The sequence below is a fragment of the Elephantulus edwardii genome, unplaced genomic scaffold (assembly GCF_000299155.1).
Source record: "Elephantulus edwardii isolate Elephantulus edwardi_28Jun2011 unplaced genomic scaffold, EleEdw1.0 scaffold00350, whole genome shotgun sequence".
Lineage (NCBI taxonomy): Eukaryota > Metazoa > Chordata > Mammalia > Macroscelidea > Macroscelididae > Elephantulus > Elephantulus edwardii.
Genome location: NW_006400100.1, coordinates 413,551 through 418,953, shown reverse-complemented (window position 1 = coordinate 418,953; position 5,403 = coordinate 413,551). Strand labels below are relative to the sequence as shown.

General features: G+C 46.0%; 1 pseudogene; it reads left to right on the top strand.

The window, feature by feature from the left end:
- The window catches only part of LOC102850014, a 6,718-nt pseudogene extending 5,568 nt beyond the window's left edge, over nucleotides 1-1,150 (top strand).
- Nucleotides 1,151-5,403: the final 4,253 nt, after the last annotated feature.

Below are 5,403 nucleotides of genomic sequence, written 5' to 3'. Positions count from 1 at the left end.
AAAAAGGAGAAAAGAAAAAAAAAAGAAAGAAAGTACAGCTTTGGCCCCTCGCGCTGAACCGGCTGCGTTCCTTCCCCAGAACCTGGAGCTGGGACATTAGGCGTGCTCCTGCCCTCAGCCCACGCTGCCCACCGCCCCCCAGCGCGCCCCCTCCTCCGCAAGCGCCCAGGAAATCACCACTGAGAACACCATGCCCTCCCCATACCTCAGAAGAAGGAGCTCTCTGACAGCTCTCATCGCATCGTTGCACCGGGCAGGGGCATCCTGGCCGCAGATGAGTCACTGGAAGCCAAGTGCTTGCACTCAGTCCATTGGAACCGAGAACACTGAGGAGAACCGGTGCTTTCATCTCAAGCTTCTGCTGACCGCCAACCGCAGGAACCCCTGCATCGGAGGCATCATCCTCTTCCATGAGACCCTCCACCAAAAAGTGAACAATGAGCGTCCCTTCCCCCAAGTCATCAAATCTAACGGTGTTGTGGGCATCAAGATAGACAAGGGCATGGTACCCCTGGCAGGAACTAAGGGCGACACCACAACCCAAGGGCTGGATGGGTTGTTCCAGCTCCATGCCCAGTACAAGAAGGAGGGAGCTGGCTTTGCTAAGTGGTGCTGTGTGCTGAACACACACCCTCAACACTTGGCATCATGGAAAAGGCTAATGAGCTGGCCCGTTATGCCAGCATCTGCCAGGAGAATGGGATTGTGCCCATTGTGGAGCTTGAGATCCTTCCTGATGGTGACCATGACCTGAAGCACTGTCAGGATGTAACTGAGAAGGTGCTGGCTGCCGTCTACAAGGCTCTGAATGACCACCACATCTATTTGGAAGGCACTTTGCCTAATATGGTAACCCCAGGCCACGCCTGCACACAGAAGTTTTCTCGTGAGGAGATTGTCATGGCAACTGTTAAAGCACTGTGCTGCACAGTGCTCCCCCCCTTTCCTGTCTGGAGGCCAGAGTGAGGAGGAGGCATTCATCAACCTCAATGCCATCAGCAATTGCCCCCTGCTGAAGCCATGGGCCCTGACCTTCTGTGGTGGAGCCCTGCAGGCCTCTGCGTTGAAGGTCTATGGTGGGAAGAAGGAGAATCTGAAGGCAGCCCGGGAGGAGTATAGCAAGCGAGTCTTGGCAAACAGCCTCATCTGACAAAGGAAAGTACACCCAAGCAGTGAGGTCAGGACCGCAGCCAGTGAGTCCCTCTTTATCTCTAACTATACCTGCTTAAGTGGAGGTGTTCTAAGGCCGCCCCCTCACCACTCCAGACCTCAGGCTGCTCCTTCCCATCATTCTTGCTGTCCTTGTGATATTGGTGTGTGGTAGTGTCTCTGTTTGCTAACTCCATCACCTTTTCTAACCCACTGCAAATAAACAACTATTTAAGGGGGAGGGAGGGAGGAAGAAAGTACAATGTTGCTGAAAGTTTGATCATCAAGCCAGAGAAAAGGCTGGTACCCTGGATTTGGGCATCAGCCTCCTACACTGTGAGGGACTAGATTTCTTTGTTAAAGCCATCAACTTGTGGCATCTCTGTTAGAGCAGCACTAGAAACCCAAGGCACTGCCTTTGATGTCCTGATAGTCTTTGATTTTATAACTTTGTTTCTGCGCCAACTCTATAAGAAGGCTGTATTCCTGACCTTCCTGTGAATTGACCTTCTCTTCAAATTTGGGCTTCTCCCTGATTTGAACCAGCTCTGGACTTCAAATGAACCTCTTCATTTCACCTTTAAAGAATGTGTGTACTTTCATTCTAAGACGGAACTTATTTTTTTAAAAGAGGGAATCTGTCAGGAGATCCTTGCCACCAAAACCAGAGCTCAGCAATGAGAAAAGCACATTTTTAGAAAACACTTGGTTCTTGCATTTCAAAAAAAGCATGAGAGCAGAATCTCTTGGAAAATCCAAAACCCTGTCCCACTTCCTCTTCTTATTGTGTCATTTAGTTTTGGTTTTCTTTTTAATTGCATAAGGGAGGTGGCGGAAAGAGGGTGAGTTGTGCCTTTGTTTTCTTTTCAGAAGAAAAGTCTAGTAGGACCGTTCATTTCATAAAGATTTATTTAATAATTTTACTTGGACAAATTCCAAATGGAGGAGGAACTGTGGGTTTGCTCCATTATACTTTCTTAAATCTTCATCTAAACTTAGAAAGTTCTATTATTTTTATTTAATCCTTCTTGGTGCTGTTGTTAAGTGTTGCTCAGTCAGCATCACTTCATTGTAACCCAGTGAAAAAAAATCCTGCTCCATCCTCACAACCTCTGCTGGGCTTAAATCAGTTGCTACAGTCATTGTCATTCCACCTCATTGAGCAGCTTCCTCTTTTTCTCTGACTTTCTACTTTTTCAAGGATAATGTCTTTCTCCAGGGACTGATAACAGGACAGACATGGGAGGATTGGAAAAAGAATGGGGAAAGAGTGGATGGATGGCAATTACTGCATTAGAACAGATGAGGGGAGCAACAATGAATGTAAGGAAATCCAAAATCTCTGTAGATGCTCATTAAAATTAATAAAAAAAGAATTAAAAAAAGAACAGATGAGGGGAATAACTGTCTGAGAGGAATATATGATTTTGCATTATATGTATGAGAACAACTTGAAACAAGGTGTCATAGCAATGTGGGCTGGGGGAGGGGTAAGGAAGTGAAGGAGAAAAATGTGCAATGATGAATTAATGAGAATCCAACTTTTCTTTAAACTTTCATCAAAATCATGATTATGCTTTCTTCCACCTACACATCATTGCTGCTGCCACTGCCATGTCTCTAGTGATCCCAGGGAAGTTCCAGCACATTTTGTGAGTACTCAGCACTAACACCAACAGGCAACAGAAGAAAAGCCTTTGTCATCACTGTCATTAAAGGTGTAAGGCGAAGATGTGTTGAAGAAAAGAGACATTGACCTTGGCCAGAGGGCAAGAGAGCTCACTGAGGATGAGGTGGAGCGTGTGATCACCATTATGCAGAATCCACGCCAGGACAAGATTCCAGAGTGGTTCTTGAACAGGCATAAAACCATGAAGGATGGAAAACCAGGCAGGTTCTGGCCAATGGTCTGGACAACAAGCTCCATGAAGATCTGGAGCAACTGAAGAAAATCCATGCCTATAGAGGGCTGCACCACTTCTAGGGCCTTTGAGTTCAAGGCCAGCACACCAAGACCACTGGCCGCCGGAGCTGTACTGCAGTATGTCCAAGAAGAAATAAGTCTATAGGCTTTGTCTATTAATAAATAGTTTATATATCTTCAAAAAAATAAAATAACAATTTAAAAAATTAAAAAAGAAGACAGAATTAGAGGATACAGTGCATCCTTTGGACCTGAGATCTCTGCATGGACTAGGGCTATGGCACTGGAGAGACACAGAGCCCCCGAGAGAGCAGTGGATGAAGATGTGATGAAGAACCAAAGAGCAATAAGAGACAGAGTTGGGGACTCCTGGCCTATGGAGTGAGCAAGCCAAGTCCTTGCTGGTGAAGTGGGTGCCTGTAGGCACTTGCCAGGGAGCTAGGCCTGTCAACCTACAGTGCTCAAGCTGCTCCCTTCAGGCCTAGGTTTACTGACTGAGTTGAGGTGCACAACTGGCAGAGCTCAAGATGTTTTGTAACATGTGCCAATCCAGGGCAGAGGCCCTGGCTGGAGGAGGCCAAGAGTCAGAGAGAGATTTGTCAACATGGTTGAGAAGAAGTTGTCCTGGTGGAAGATTTGTATTTTGAGTGTTTTTGCCCTAAATTGTATCCTGTTACTTCCCTAATAAATCCCATAATGATGAGTATTGTAAGATCTGTGTGGTGAATTATCAAGCTCTGTGGAGAAGCAGTGAAAGCATTTGTGGGGAAGGCTGATGTCATAATTGGTACACGGTGTAGAGGATGTCCCAAGTCCCAGCAGCACAGCTGTCAACTCAAAAGGTGGTGACTAAAACCCACTGGCCTCTTCATGGGAGAAATGTAATGCAATCTGCTTCCATAAAGATGTGTAGCCTTGGAAACCCCATGGGACTGTTCTACTCTGTATTACTGATGGCAATAAGGCGTCTTTTGTTGAAAACGTGGAAATAAGGTGTGTAGAAAAATAACGTGGGGACTGCCACCTAACATGGTAGTAAGTTTTGCCATCCTGCCAGGCTTGAACTGACCCCAGTCAAAGGTGGAAAATGGAGATCTCACCACCATTAGGAAGGACCAGAGAACACTGCATCCTTTGAACTTGTGGCCCTTCGGTCACTGAGTCAGAATCAACTAGACACCTGTGGGTGTGATCTGGTGAGGTTTCCAGAACAAGTGAATTGGACGATACTACTAGACGTGTTCACTGGCTGGATTTTGGAATTAGATGCCCAGACTATTCTCTCTAGTCTATCTTTGTCTACCATGGGAGATCCTTCAGGAGTGCCAGTGCCAGTGGCTTCCCCTCCAGCATCACAGGAACAGACAAGGCTCCCACCACCAGGTATGAGTTGATCTCAGTAGTGATTCTGCTTGTTTGTTCTTTGTCTCCCTAAGTCAAACCAAGCTTGCTGCTTTAGAGTTCATTATGACCCGCAGTGATCCTGTAGGACAGAGTAGAACTGCCCCATGGAAAACTAACAGCATTTGTAAACTTTCATCAAGTTAAAAAAAAGAGGAAAAAAAACCCAAAAAACTCTTACTGGAAGCAAACTGCTTCATCTTTCTCACATGAAGCAGTTGGTGAGTTGTAACTGTCAACCTTTTTGTTAGTAGTGAAACCACTATATAACTAGGACTTCTTATGATAATGAGACCTAAAACCAAAACCAAACCAAACTTACTGCATTCAAGTGGATTTTTATTCACAGGGTTCCTGTAGGAAAGAGTAGATCTGCCTGTAGGATTTCTGAGGCTGTAAATCTTTAATGTAACTGCCTCATCTTTCTCCTTGCCTTTGGGCTCAAAGCATCAAGTTTAAATGAGCAGTTCAAAAGTTAATCCAATACCTTCCAACTCATAGTGACCCTGTAGGACATAGCAGAATTACAATACAGTGTTCCTGAGAATGAAAATCTTAACAGGAGCAGATTGTGGAGTTTTTTTTCCTCCCAGGAAGGACTTGTGGATTCCAGCCACTGACCCTGCAAATTACCTCGCCACTTAAACTTCCCCAAGACTGTTGTTGTTGTTTTTATGTGCCGTTGAGTCGTTTCCGACTCATAGCAACCCTATGCACAACAGCCCTAAACTCTGCTCTATCCTGCGCCAACTGCACCGCCTCTGGCACACCCATCCCGATTACCCCAGTCACCGAATCAATCCATCTCATAGAGGGTCTTCCCCTCATGCGCTGTCCCTCAACCCTCCCAAGCATGATGTCCCTCTCCAAGGACCCATCCCTCCTGGCAACATGTCCAAAGTATGTCAGACGAAGCCCCAGAATCCTTG